This window comes from Pelodiscus sinensis, chromosome 2 (assembly GCF_052426305.1).
Source record: "Pelodiscus sinensis isolate ZL-2025 chromosome 2, ASM5242630v1, whole genome shotgun sequence".
NCBI lineage: Eukaryota > Metazoa > Chordata > Testudines > Trionychidae > Pelodiscus > Pelodiscus sinensis.
Genome location: NC_143053.1, coordinates 168,186,683 through 168,200,314, shown reverse-complemented (window position 1 = coordinate 168,200,314; position 13,632 = coordinate 168,186,683). Strand labels below are relative to the sequence as shown.

The 13,632-nt window shown below is 40.6% G+C and overlaps 1 protein-coding gene across 6 annotated transcripts in view; it reads right to left on the bottom strand.

Annotated features, from left to right (window-relative positions):
- GLI3 (GLI family zinc finger 3) overlaps nt 1-13,632 on the bottom strand; it is a 264,863-nt gene that overhangs the window by 123,775 nt on the left and 127,456 nt on the right. The window lies entirely within an intron of this gene.

Sequence of the window (13,632 nt, the reverse complement as noted above, 5' to 3'; positions counted from 1 at the left end):
AGCAGCAGGCATACAAAAGTAAAATCTGGAGTAAATTACAATTACGTTAGAAGGAAATTATTATTGGGAAAGGCTGTGTTGGAGGGGACACTGTGCTGCAGTACACCAAGGGGAAGCATCAGGAAGTATGTGCCTCAGGGCATGGGGATTGATTTCCTCAGCCCTTAAAAAGGATGTAGCATATTCTTTGCATGCAGCCGTCCACCTCTGCAGGCAGGCATGTAAAGCAGTCGGGAGAAATGGCTTGGGTTACTTCCTTCCCTATTTCTGGCAAGTTGTTCCTGGGAAGGCCAACTCAAGCTGCCATTATACTCACTATTACTTGTGGACAGCTGTTGCATTCATTACACAAGAGGGTAAACTACTTGTTCCTCACAGTTTTTTCCCCAACCCACCACTACACAAGTTGGCTACGTCTACACTGGCCCCTTTTCCGGAAGGGGCATGTTAATTTCAGCTATCGCAATAGGGAAATCCGCGGGGGATTTAAATATCCCCCGCGGCATTTAAATAAAAATGTCCGCCGCTTTTTTCCGGCTTTTAGAAAAGCCGGAAAAGAGCGTCTACACTGGCCCCGATCCTCCGGAAAAGGGCGCTTTTTCCGGAGGATCGGGGCCAGTGTAGACACTCTTTCCCGGCTTTTCTAAAAGCCGGAAAAAAGCGGCGGACATTTTTATTTAAATGCCGCGGGGGATATTTAAATCCCCCGCGGATTTCCCTATTGCGATAGCTGAAATTAACATGCCCCTTCCGGAAAAGGGGCCAGTGTAGACGTAGCCGGTTGCATACAGACCAGACCAATCTACATCTCTATTCACATAATTCTCTAATTAAAGAGCTCCACAATTTTGGATGAAGCAGTTTAAATGTACTGTAGATCTCTATCAACATTTTCATACCTTTGCAACTGTCTATTGTGAAAAACATTATTTTCTAGAAGATATTTAATGTATGATTACAATCCTGAATGGAGGAGACAAAGTTCAAGCAGCAACATACATCACAAAGCCAAATGACTCCAGGGATATAAAACCTTCCCATCTAGACCAATTATTAACTATTGTTTATTTTGCCTTAAACCATATGTTTATGTGATCCTAAAAACAGATGTGAACAGTTTTATTAAAAAGGTGTTCTAAAAGGAGAAATCTTATTGATGCTCAGTGTGAAAAAACCAAGCAAGAGAGGCCTTTTTCAGTCTTGCTGTGACTCTAAGCATAGAAGGGGGCTTGGAGGGTGAGGGATGAAGAATTCACACAAGTTCTGAGGAAATGTTTCATTACAATTTTGAAATATTCTGTCCAGCTTCAATATGCTCAGTGGCACTGCATTTTTGCCATGTACCGAGTTGGGCCTCATCCTGTTTGAAAAGTGATCATGGTTTCCTAATGTGAGCATTTCCTCTTGATGAGTAATAGAAATGTAGCCGTGTTAGTCTGGTGTAGCTGAAACAAAAGACAGAACTATGTAGCACTTTAAAGACTAACAAGATGGTTTATTAGGTGATGAGCTTTCATGGGCCAGACCCACTTCCTCAGATCAAATAGTGGAAGAAAATTGTCCTTGCCCTACTCTACAAACTGGATATAAACACCTACACTCTAGCAATCTGATCCACACCTATGCTTGTGCTGAGTCCCAGTGACTTCTACAGGACTCATGGTCAAACACAGGAAATTGTGGTTGTGGGTGGACCAGAAGACACTTGCTTCCAGTGCATTAAATGTATTTTGTGTCAATCACTGGCCCTAAAAGCCACAATGCAGCCTGAAATCACGGATAATGTCTGAAGGAGGAGGAGGAGCACAGAGATATCTACACAGTGTGGGATTCTGATGTGTGATGTGCTCCCCACAAAGCCTACAAAGTGAAATTATGTAAACTGAGTAGGGGTCTTAATCCTGCAGGACATAATTTGCCTCCAAGCCACTCTTCAACAAACATACCTCTCCCCGTTTCTCTCCTAGTAGCAATTCTGAGGAGAAAAAGGGACAGGGGAGGGTTGTCCCCAGGGTCTGGATTCTGCTCCCCAAATATCAAATAGCACCATACCCCACCTCCCACAAGGTGAACAAGTCTGTACAGAATGCACTGCTTATTTGCCATCCCTGCCGAGCCAGGCTGAAACTCCACTCAGGAGAGCTGCTCCCCTGTTTTAAACACAGTTTAACCATGTACCAGATTATCCTTAAAGTTAAATGTGATCTTCTATAATGTTCTCTTTGGAAAACTAAATATTAAATTACCTAAAGCCCAGATGCATCCAGTGGTATTTAATGTGTGTATTTATGTTATACATTCACTTCATTAACCTCTGTTATCTTGTACTGCCATTTAATGGGGGCAGAAAACTGAAAGAACACATTTCTCAGTCCTTTAATATTAAGTCTCTCTATGTGCCTTGGTTACATTTTGTTTGTGGTTTTTGTCTGGGAAACAGAAGTATTCCATCATTGCACAGAGAACTGTCTAAGTCAACCCCGCATGACTGGAATAGACCTGAATATCTAGCATTCACCATAATTATCCATCTCACAGTTTCTTATTTACACATGAGCAATACAGCTGGTGAGCATCATAACTCAAGCATATGTGTAATAAGTTACTGCACTGTAGCCATCTTCTGTTGAAACCTGTGAAAAAATACCTCATGATGACTTTCCAAAGTCAAGCTAAAACTGCTGAAGCAGAATAAAGTGCCACTAAACCCGGCTACCTCCTATTTATCATACAATTTCCTGACTGATGGTTCCACAAACCAGCTGCTAAGTGCTGTGTACTCTACTGTCAGCAAACTAACATGCTAAATGGGAGACAGGGAGAATAATGTACAGAACCAGTGGGATCAGTTTTACTGAGGGATTTCAAAATCTGCTTTGTGCGGATAATTCCACGATGAGGAGATAAGTAGTAAATTCTACATACTTGTGGCTCCAAAAGTGTTCTACTTTGAACATCTTTGAATATTTATATGAAAACACCTTGACATCAAATAGATATTGGAAAGAGCACCTATCATCTAAGATTCCACTTAGAATGCCCTTGCAACCCTATAACTGCAATTGGTTGACATGTATTTAAATTGGAATATACAGTAAAAAGTATGCATTGCTGTAACAAATATTGTATTCCTATTGGTCATTCTAACCCCACACAATAACTGTTTCAGCAGAGGTACTACCAGATCATCACAGGCCAAATTCTGCCACATTTATTTACACTAAATGATACATTATTCTAAAAACAGTCCCAATGGAATGAATGTACAGTTCAGTGTCTGTGTGGTAGTATCTGGTCATATAACTGTTACTAGCAGTGATCTTGGCTACCTACAAAACCTGTGGCCACAAAGACCCTTAATAAAAGGAACAGGCAATGGCTCTAAAAATATGACATTTATGAGCTTTCTATTTAAAAGCCATAAAACAAAACTCGTATCCTCAGTCTGGAAGCAGAAATTATGCTGTAATCAACACCATTTTCTAAAACTTCATGTTGTATTTCAGAAACTGTTCTTTTAAAACTGTGTAATCTTGGAAGATTTGGCTGAAAAGACGGCAAGGGTAGCCCATGCCAGGCATAGCCTTACAAACACACACAGTTTTAAAATGATCTTCATTTATTTAGGCCCAAATCCTGCAATCACATCTGTGCAGCTGGAGTCTTGCATCTGTGCAGTGACCAGCTAAAGTATATGGCCTCCACATGGACACAAGCATCTATCTTCATAAATTCAACTGCCTAAGCAGGGCCTCATGCCCAATTCATCAAAGCACTTGAGTGCAAGATTAAGTCCCATTGACTAAAAGTCAGGAACCTAGGGCTCTGCTGAACAAGAGAAATTAATAAAGGAAATTGGGAGAAATTATCAACATTTGAATGTTTAATACATAGAGATTATTAAGGAAAGTCTGAAGGGATCTAAGAATTACCAATGATCTGATAATAGATGCAGCAGAAGGTTAGATATCTCTAGTAGACCAAGAAGTACTATGAGGGGTAGGGGTGTTAGTCTGTATATGCAAAAACAATGATGAGTCCATATGCCCCAGGACTCGTCACTGCTTTTTTTAAGGAGCACTATGTAATTCTGAATAAGTAGCAGAAAGTTCAACAAGAAAAAGTGAATTGAGATCCAAAACTCAAACTGAAGACAATGGGAATCTTACCATCAACTTCTGTGATCTTTGGAAGAGGCTTGTACAATTTAGGTATCACTGGAACTGGCATGTTAAACTTAAAGCTGATTACACAGACCACACCATTTACTATTGCATTTTTGCTCAAGCACAGTGAGATTTTTGCCAAATCCTCTAGCATGGGTTTTTTAAAAGATGGGCTTCAACTTTTAGTGAGTTGAGAAACTATTTGTTACAGTATAAGGTCTAAACCAACTCAAGAGGCAATGTGAAGCTCTACTTTCTGCAGCTACATTATGAGACAGTGGCACACAAAATATGCAATTCAGTGCATATTTTCAGTATGTGTAATATTGTAGTGGTTTCTTATTAGAAAAATCTGTTCTCTACATTCTACAATAGAACATGAAGTCAAGTTTAGGGTTTTACTCAAAATACAATTAAGCTTGGAAGGATTCGATTTTTAAATGGGTAAATATCAATTTCACTGCAGCCATATAAACCAACAAAAAAATAGTACCATCATTAGTCATCTAAATTTACAAACAGACAAAATAAGACAAATACTGCTTGAGAAATTATTAGAGTTCGACTTAAGGTTATTTATTTTGAATATTTTATGAGTGATTTGGGGATGTTTCATGTATTACATATTATAACTCTTAACTTTTGAATTTTACGGTCTGCTGTCATTAACTGATTGTCAACAGTCCTACAGGTTTACCGCCTCCCCATAATTTCCCACAACTGTGAAAATATAAATAGATAAATTTTAAATGCTTAAAGTTAAAGCTAATACTTAAAGTTAATATTGTTAATTGAAATGATGAAAAAAATAAAAAATCTCATTCTGCTAAGTCTAACTGTAATATATTGAGGGTGAAATCCTGTCGCCATTGAAATCAATTAGAGTTTTGCTCTTGACTTCAATGGACCAGGATTTATCTAAGATATACTAAAAACACTTTTGAGTAAAGTATAGCAGCTTTCGTAATGCCCTTTTCAGCACACTGTATTATAAATAATTTTGCCAGCAGATTTATATATTTCCTTTGTGAATAGCTGATCATCCAATTGGGAATTTTTCTAATATTTTTGTTCACATAGGTCAGGTCATTACTATTTCTTCACATATATTTGCTTCAATTTATCTTCCCGGGCGTGTGTTTTTATGGTAATAGTCAGGTGCTTTCTGCCCAGCAAACAGCTTTTTTGAACAGAAAGTTCTTCTGCCCCGGTAACTTCATAGTTACCAAGTGGCTAATTTTTAAACGAAAATTTTAAACAAAAAGTTTCCAAGAGGGCCCATTAAATTCCCTTTCAAAATGTGTGAATGAGTTTTTTTGTCCCATCTTTTGTTTCAAGGTGTCTTCTCATCAAGAGAAAACATAACTAAAATCCCAGCCCTATAAGAGCTAGGAACATGCTTAACTTCATGAACTGTAAGCCCACAGCCTTGATTTTAAATGGGAATTATGTTAACCACATGTATAAGTCTTTTCAGGACCAGTACCTAACTATGAGGAGAAACAATTAAACTGCACACCAAATACTGTCAAATGTACAAAGTAAATATATTGATAAAGCAGAGGTGGTTTTTTTCTGTTTATTAATTTTTTTCAGTGATAGCAATTTGACATGTTATTTGTAATAATAGCATGTACAAAACCGAAAGGGAAAATCTGACTTTCAGGTTGATCATCACACTTTTATATTTTATGTTCATTAAAGTACATCAATGATTACAGTTCCAGCTCTAGCTTCACTATGATTTTTCGGAGCTCATTACTCTATATTCAAAACACCAGGAGATCCACCACAAACCTCCAAAAGTGGAACTTTGCTCCACTTTTTGATTATAGTTCCTACTGAAAAAGATTCCCACCTTGGTAAAAAAAATAAGAATCCAGAACATCTCACCCACCTGTCATTCATTTTACTGCCTCTATGTTTATAAACCCAGACACCTTGTAGGAACATGCTTTATTGTTTTTTCGTGGTTCTACAATAATCATCATCATGCCAAACACTTGAAGGAGGAGCTGTTCTCTCTGAACTAGGAGAAAAGTGGCTAGAAGTGATTTAGTGAACTGGCACTGGAAAATCTTGAATGTGCCAGTTTTGCTGCAGGTATTGGCTAACTAGCTGTTGGACTGATTTCAGCTAAAACACTATCATTCTTCTCAATCACTGCCACGCTACTATTTGAATACATATATGCATTGCTCAGAACATTCTGTACATTCAAAATAATTGACTTTTATGATAATCAATAATTTACATGTATAAAGCACCTTTAATCCAAGAATCTCTGAATGCTTTGCAAACATAAATTAGGCCCTATGATAGTCATCAATTAAATCATGATTTATTACTTGTTTTAGGCCAGATGCACCAGCACAGTAAGAATGCTTTGTGCTGTCCATAACAGCATCTTAGTTGGCCTCTAATGATAGCTGTTTTGCATGGGCAGAACACTGCAGGTGTAGGGGCACACCCTTATTATGCACATTTTGCACATCGGAACTCTGAGGCATTGAAAAGGTGAGTTGCACAGAGACAAATCACAAGTCAGAGACCAAAGCTGGGAATAGAACGATTGTGTCCCAAATCTCAGTGTCTTGCTTTGACCACTATATGACACTGCCTCCCTTTCTGATAACATAAGCTGTTTAAAAAGCCAGTAAATGTAACAGCAATTGCATATAGTCAGTGTCCATGCTCCAAGCACACAAGAAGAGAACCCAATGAGACATCCTGGCTACATAGTATGTTATTTGGAATGAAGATCACCTCTTATAATGCAGCTGACTCTTGGTATACCACAGCTCATCTTTTTTCATAACCTCTGGATCCGTGCAGTGCTTTTTAACAAACTTAATAATGTGGTCTCCACAAGAAAATGACAAACTGTGCTCTGCCAGGGAACTGACAAAAGAAATCCCTGACTCCGTTACCTCAAATGTACTCTCTGCAGTGAAAAACCAATTTATCTTTTCCCTTGCAACGTGCTTTCTATTCTGCCATTGTCCCACTAACTTCTTGTGTCCCTGCCATCAATACATCTACCACAGCTAAAAATCATACCCACAAGGATTTTTTTTTAAAAAGTCTCCATGTTTAACTCTCAACAACACAGTCAAATGCTTTAAATCCAGCTGCTCTGGAATGCTGCTTGTCTTTTGATTCCATCTGTATGCACCCGATGACATCTTCTGTATTCTCATCTTCCCTGCTGTGATGCTGGCAAAAAACAAAACAAAACAAAACAAAACAAAACGTGTGCGCAGACATTTATTAAAAGCAGGTTAACCCAAGCCCACAGAAGACTATAACTGTGAAAGACGAAATACCAACCATCTGTTAAAAAAATACATAAAACTGATTTTAAAAAAAAAACCCTGATCCAGACTGCAGATCATTAAAAGTAAAATTATACAGGGAAGCTGTGACTAAGTTGCAGCACAATGTTTGCACACAGTTCTCCATAGTTGGGTGGTAACACAGATTCCCTACCCAAAGCAGACAGGGAACTGCCAAACAACAACAATTCTGTCAAATAGTTTATAGTCTGGTTATTCCTATCTATAATAACCAGGGAAGCTGTGTTAAGAACTGTGCTGACAAGATGCATGTCTAAACATGGTGCTTGCAAATGTAACTAAGCGGCAAGTGTAGACAAAAGACAGGAAGAGAGAACAGCCTGGGAGCCAAAAAATTAGTGTACACATGGCAAGGTATAAATTATATACGCATTTTTAAAACCTCAGATATCCTTGTGCAGAGTATGGATCTGCCTATGGAGGTCAGCTTGGAGCTACTACAGGTTGAACCTCTCTAGTCTGGCACCCTGGAGACCTGACCAGCACCAAATCAGAGAATTTGCTGAACCATGGGAGGTCAATACTGATTAGCAGCATTACCAACACTTTCATTGCTTGCTGGGCTCTTAAAAGACATTTAGGCTGTGTCTAGACTACATCCTTCTTTCGAAAGAGGGATGTAAATTAAACACTTTGAAACTGCAAATGAAGCGAGGATTTAAATATCCTGTGCTTCATTTGCATAATCACATAATGGTGCTCTTTCGAACAAGCGCCATTTTGAAAGTAAAACCGCGGTCTAGACGTGGTTCTTCCGAAAACGGCAGGCTTTTTTGAAAGATCCTGTACTCCTGAGGAGTACAAATGGCATAGCTTATTTTGAGCTAAGGGTACTGTGTAGATGCACCCCCACTGAATATCTTCTTTAGTTATTTCCCCCCATATGTGCCTGTTAACTTGCATTTCTTCCTATTTTAAGCCATATTTGTCCACTATTACTTACAATAAGTAGCAACTTATACCACGGATGCCACGGCACTATGTACTACTCAGTGTTAGAAAGGGCTGCAGAAACTGACCTTTTGTCATTAGACTTTATGGATGCTTGAAAGTTAATTGGGTTTAAGGCAGGATGTGAATTTAAAGCACAACAGCTATTCCTGAATAAATGAATGTGCGGACACATTCATATTGGAACCAGAGTGCCTTATTCAGATCTGTTCTAAACCAGTTTGAAAGTGCAGGCTTCAGAGACCACAACGGGAGCTGGAGGAGTGGCTGGAGCTGCACACAAGATTGGGTTGTCCACATGAAAAGATAGAGACAGCTCTCCTCTCCCCACTTCAGGTCCTAGCAGAGTCACCTTGCCCAGCAGACAGGCAGAAGCATATGCATCAACCACTGGAAACAGGAGCAGGACTGCATGGCACCAGATACCAAGAGGGTAAGGGAGGGTCTGCTGGGGAAGGACAGGGCAACTGGGCACCAGTTGGCAAGGAATGAGAATAGGAACTGCTTGTACACCTCTTCCCAGTCTGGAGCTGGTTGCATCAGCCCTTGCCAAGTCTCCATAGTCCCCTTATACTCCCCTTTCTCAATTTGTTCCAACCCTCTCCTATCTGCTGCAAAACCCTTTTGAATTTTTTTTTCAAGTAAGATTTCAGGGGACAGTGCATCAAATGTCCTCCCCCCCAAAAAAACAAACAAACAATACCTTACATTTACTGAACCCCCAGATTTTATTGATGATTTATCTTAATCATTTTCCATTATTTTAATAGGTACTGAATTTATTACCAGACACTATCTTCCAAAATTTTCCTTCTTTTCTCTGGAAGTTCAGTACCTATATCACATTTACTTTTCCAAATCATCTGTTGTCTTACTCAGTCATCACTGACTTCTCATCAGTAATTGTGAGAGATTCAAGTAAGTGCACTAGGCAATTCCCTTCATATCTTAGAATGAGTATCCTCTGGTTCTGCTATCTGGAATATATGCACACTTTCCAAATATTCCCTTACATGCTTATTAACAAAAGCTACATTTAAGAAATCTTCATTACTTTCCCATTACTCAACCTCTTTATTTTTGTCAGACTTAAAAGCAGCTCAGTAGCTCCATCATTTTATTTAGTAATTCCATTGATTTCATTCCTTCCCTAATTGATTAAAGACCTTGCTTTTGCTATTGTGTTTCCTTCCATCCTGATATCTTTATAAATAGCCTCTCTCATTCTCCTTAATCTCTTGGGGTATGTCTACACTACCCTCCTAGTTCGAACTAGGAGGGTAATGTAGGCATACCGCACTTGCAAGTGAAGCCCGGGATTTGAATTCCCCGGGCTTCATTTGCATAAACTGGGCGCCGCCATTTTTAAATCCCTGCTCGTTCGAACTCCGTGCCGCGCGGCTACACGCGGCACGAACTAGGTAGTTTGGACTAGGCTTCCTAGTCCGAACTACCGTTACTCCTCGTGGAATGAGGAGTAATGGTAGTTCGGACTAGGAAGCCTAGTCCGAACTAGCTAGTTTGTGCCACGTGTAGCCGCGCGGCACGGGGTTCGAACGAGCAGGGATTTAAAAATGGCAGCGCCCAGTTTATGCAAATGAAGCCCAGGAAATTCAAATCCTGGGCTTCATTTGCAAGTGCAGTATGCCTACATTACCCCGCTAGTTCGAACTAGTGGGGTAGTGTAGACATACCCTTGGTTATTCTTGCTTTCTGTGCCATTGCTACCCATCTCAATAATCTTTAATTTCATTTTATATACTTTTTATTTCCTTTCCATTTCTCTGTTACAAGTTCTTTTCATTGCACAATGTTTGAGCAGTATCTCATGATGTCACCTTGACTGCTTCTTCCTCCTAACATTCTTCTTTTGCTGATGAACTGATGGTGGAGTACTGCCTACAGTACTGTTGCTTCAAGAATCCCCTAAAGCTACCCCAAAGCAGACCAAGGAATCACATTAACAACATATGAAAAAACTATGTAGCACTTTAAAGACTAACAAGATGGTTTAATAGGTGATGTGCTTTCATGGGCCAAACCCACTTCCTCATTAACCCATCTTGTTAGTTTTTAAAGTGCTACATAGTTTTTCCTTTTGTTTTAGCAGATCAGACTAACACAGCTACCTCTCTATTACTATTAGCAACATATGTGCGAGCATCACTCTTTCAACTCCAGAGCCATTTCAATGATGTTCCCGCTGATTCATGGGGCTCTCTGTGTGTGTATGCTACTTTACAACAAAAAAAAGTTGTTTGAATGAAGTAGAGAGTTAAAAAACTCCAGATCTCAACTCAGAAGTTAACTCTAGCAGCCCTTACCTATTGATAGTAAAATTGTTCTAATTCCTGACAGCTTTTCAAAAAACTCTTATAGGACTCATTGACTGGAGGTTAAAGGGAGGGAGTTTTTTATTGTACAACGAACTGCATGGTATGCCCACCATTTGTGTAGATGAGGTGGGGCAAAGGAAAGCCACCCTTAGGGGCTCTGCACTGAAAGGAAAAGAAAACACTGCTTACAAACCTAATGCAGAAAGTGCCAAATCAGGTACATGAACAAGCAATAGCATTCAAGTACCTGAGCTTTTCTACCTGGGACTGGTTAAGCATGTGCAAGATTTCTGAGTCTTCTTACTCTATGGCTACGTCTACACTGGCACCCTTTTCCAGAAATGCTTAAAACGGAACAGTTTTCCGTTATAAGTATTTCCGGAAAAAGCGCGTCTACATTGGCAGGATGCTTTTCCGGAAAAGCCAATGTAGACGCGCTTTTCCGGAAAAAAGCCCCGATCGTCATTTTCGCGATCAGGGCTTTTTTTGCAGAAAAGACTACTGTGCTGTCTACACTGGCCCTTTTCTGGAACAGTTTTTCCGGAAAAGGACTTTTGCCCGAACGGGAGCAGCATAGTTTTTCCGGAAAAACACTGACAATTTTACAGTAGATCGTCATTGCTTTTCTGGAAAAGCAAGCGGCCAGTGTAGACAGCTCGCAGCTTATTCCGGAAAAGTGGCTGATTTTCTGGAATAAGTGGCCCAGTGTAGACACAGCCTATGTGTATACAGTACCTAGCATAGCAAGTCCCCAATCCCGCATTCTGGGCACTTCAATACTACAGATAACCAATAATAATGACTTCACCTTTCTCTCCACTGTCCTCCTAGTGGGTCTACAGGACTCTGAGGTGCCCAAGCAGGGAGCCTTCCCTGTGCTAAGAAGCATTCGTTGGGCTTGTGAGAGTGCAGGCTGAAGGGGTCACCTTTTTGTTGTGTTTGTACAGCACCTAGCACAGCCCCTGATCCACGATTGGGGCTTGCAGATACTGTCACAACAGAAATAACAAAAAATATTCTTGAGACATAGGACACAGACTCCTTGCTCTCTCCCTTCTTGCATTTCTGCATGATGGTCAGACACAATCTGACTGCTAATAAGCAGGTGTCATTACATGGAATGTATTTTTCTCCCCTAGTGAGAAGAGAGAGTGAGCATTCATCATCTTCACTGCCGGGAAAGTCTGGGAAACTTCCAAACCATGAGACAACAGGTTTCCCTCCCCTGAACTGTTTGATGCTCCACTGAATGCAGGGGCACTTTGAGAGAGATGCTAACACCCATATGGAAAAGCTGTTGAACACAAAGGTTGGGGGTCAAAAGTTGAAATAGTCCTGCCAGAGATGACAGCAGTCCCTTTCTGATCAATCACATCAAAGGGACTGTCAGTTCTTATACTACTGCTGAAGATCTTTTAAAACCTATTGAAATTCTAACATGTTTATTGCACACTAGGGGCTAGATTTTTTTTTGTTTTTACCAAGCACAGATGAGGCATTATTTTAACTGTTAACTGCAAAGTTTTTTGTCACTGACAGTTACCACTCTAGAACCTTATGCCTCCTCTCCCCATCTCTACAGTAACTGGGCTGGCCAACTTACTGTATCGTGCTGCTTTTCTCAAATGTGGTCACTGAACATAAGAGATCATACATTTAAAGAGATGAGCACCAAATTCTATTTGTGATTTGAACATCTACTTCCATGCATTTTTCCCTAGCTTAATGCTGAAGGCATCTAAATTTTTTCCTTTTTTCCCAGCCAGTGTCTAGAGGAAGAACTTGAGGGGATCTAATACAGTAGTTTCAACATTCATAATTTCTTCTTTTCCAACTAAAGATATGGATAGAAAAATGTGGGTTCTATAGTATAGAGCTAGACCCCTCTACTGCTAAACTGCACACAGCCACATACATTCTTATTTATTGATTATACATTATTTTGGATTACAATAGGGTATATAAAGGCCAACCTGGGATCAAGCACCATTCTGCTATGATCTGTAGAGAAATATATTGTATTAAGAGATGGCCCAGAAGAGGTTAATTAAATAGAGAGGACAAAGGCTGAAAAAAGAAGCAGTATTATCCCCATCTTACAGATGGCATTTTGAGGCAGAGATTAATTGATCTGGCCAAAGGAAAACTGTGGCAAAGTCTGGAATAGAACTGGAGACTACTGAGACACTGAACTACTGAGACCATCTTTCCTCTCAGAGCTTCCTTCCTCACAAAACTTATGGTGGTGGTGAAGTAAAACACTGCTCCAAATTATGTGTTCCACACCTTATATTAATGGCTCACAAAGTTGGTCTAACCATCTTGCAGGTGGGATGTGGGTTTGGGACTCACTCCCCTTTGTGGAGAGCCTTTACTGGCACTCCAGCCCTCTGCCTCCCCCGCCAAGGAGACCAGCAGAGCAGCAGAGGGCAAGTAGCCCTATCCCCTTTCCAGCGAGATCCTGAACCCCCAATCTGCTCCTGTACTTTCCCTCTCCCTCAGATCCCCCACTCCTCTCCTGCACCCTCGCTCCCAGAACCCACCCTCACTCCAGTCTACTACCCTCCCATCCACCCAGACCCCCCTACCCTCACTGTGCTCTTGCACTCTCCCTCCCACCCAGAGCCCTCCACTCCACTCCTGCATCCTACCTCTCCCCCAGACCCTACACCCTCAGCCCACTTCTGCACCCAACCTCCTGGTGAGACCCTCACCCCCAGCACATTCCTGCACCCTACCTTCCAGACAGACCTGCACCCTCAGCCTCTCCTGCACCCATTTTGTTATCATGGATGTTTGGCTGGTAGTCCATGGAAAGGTCTG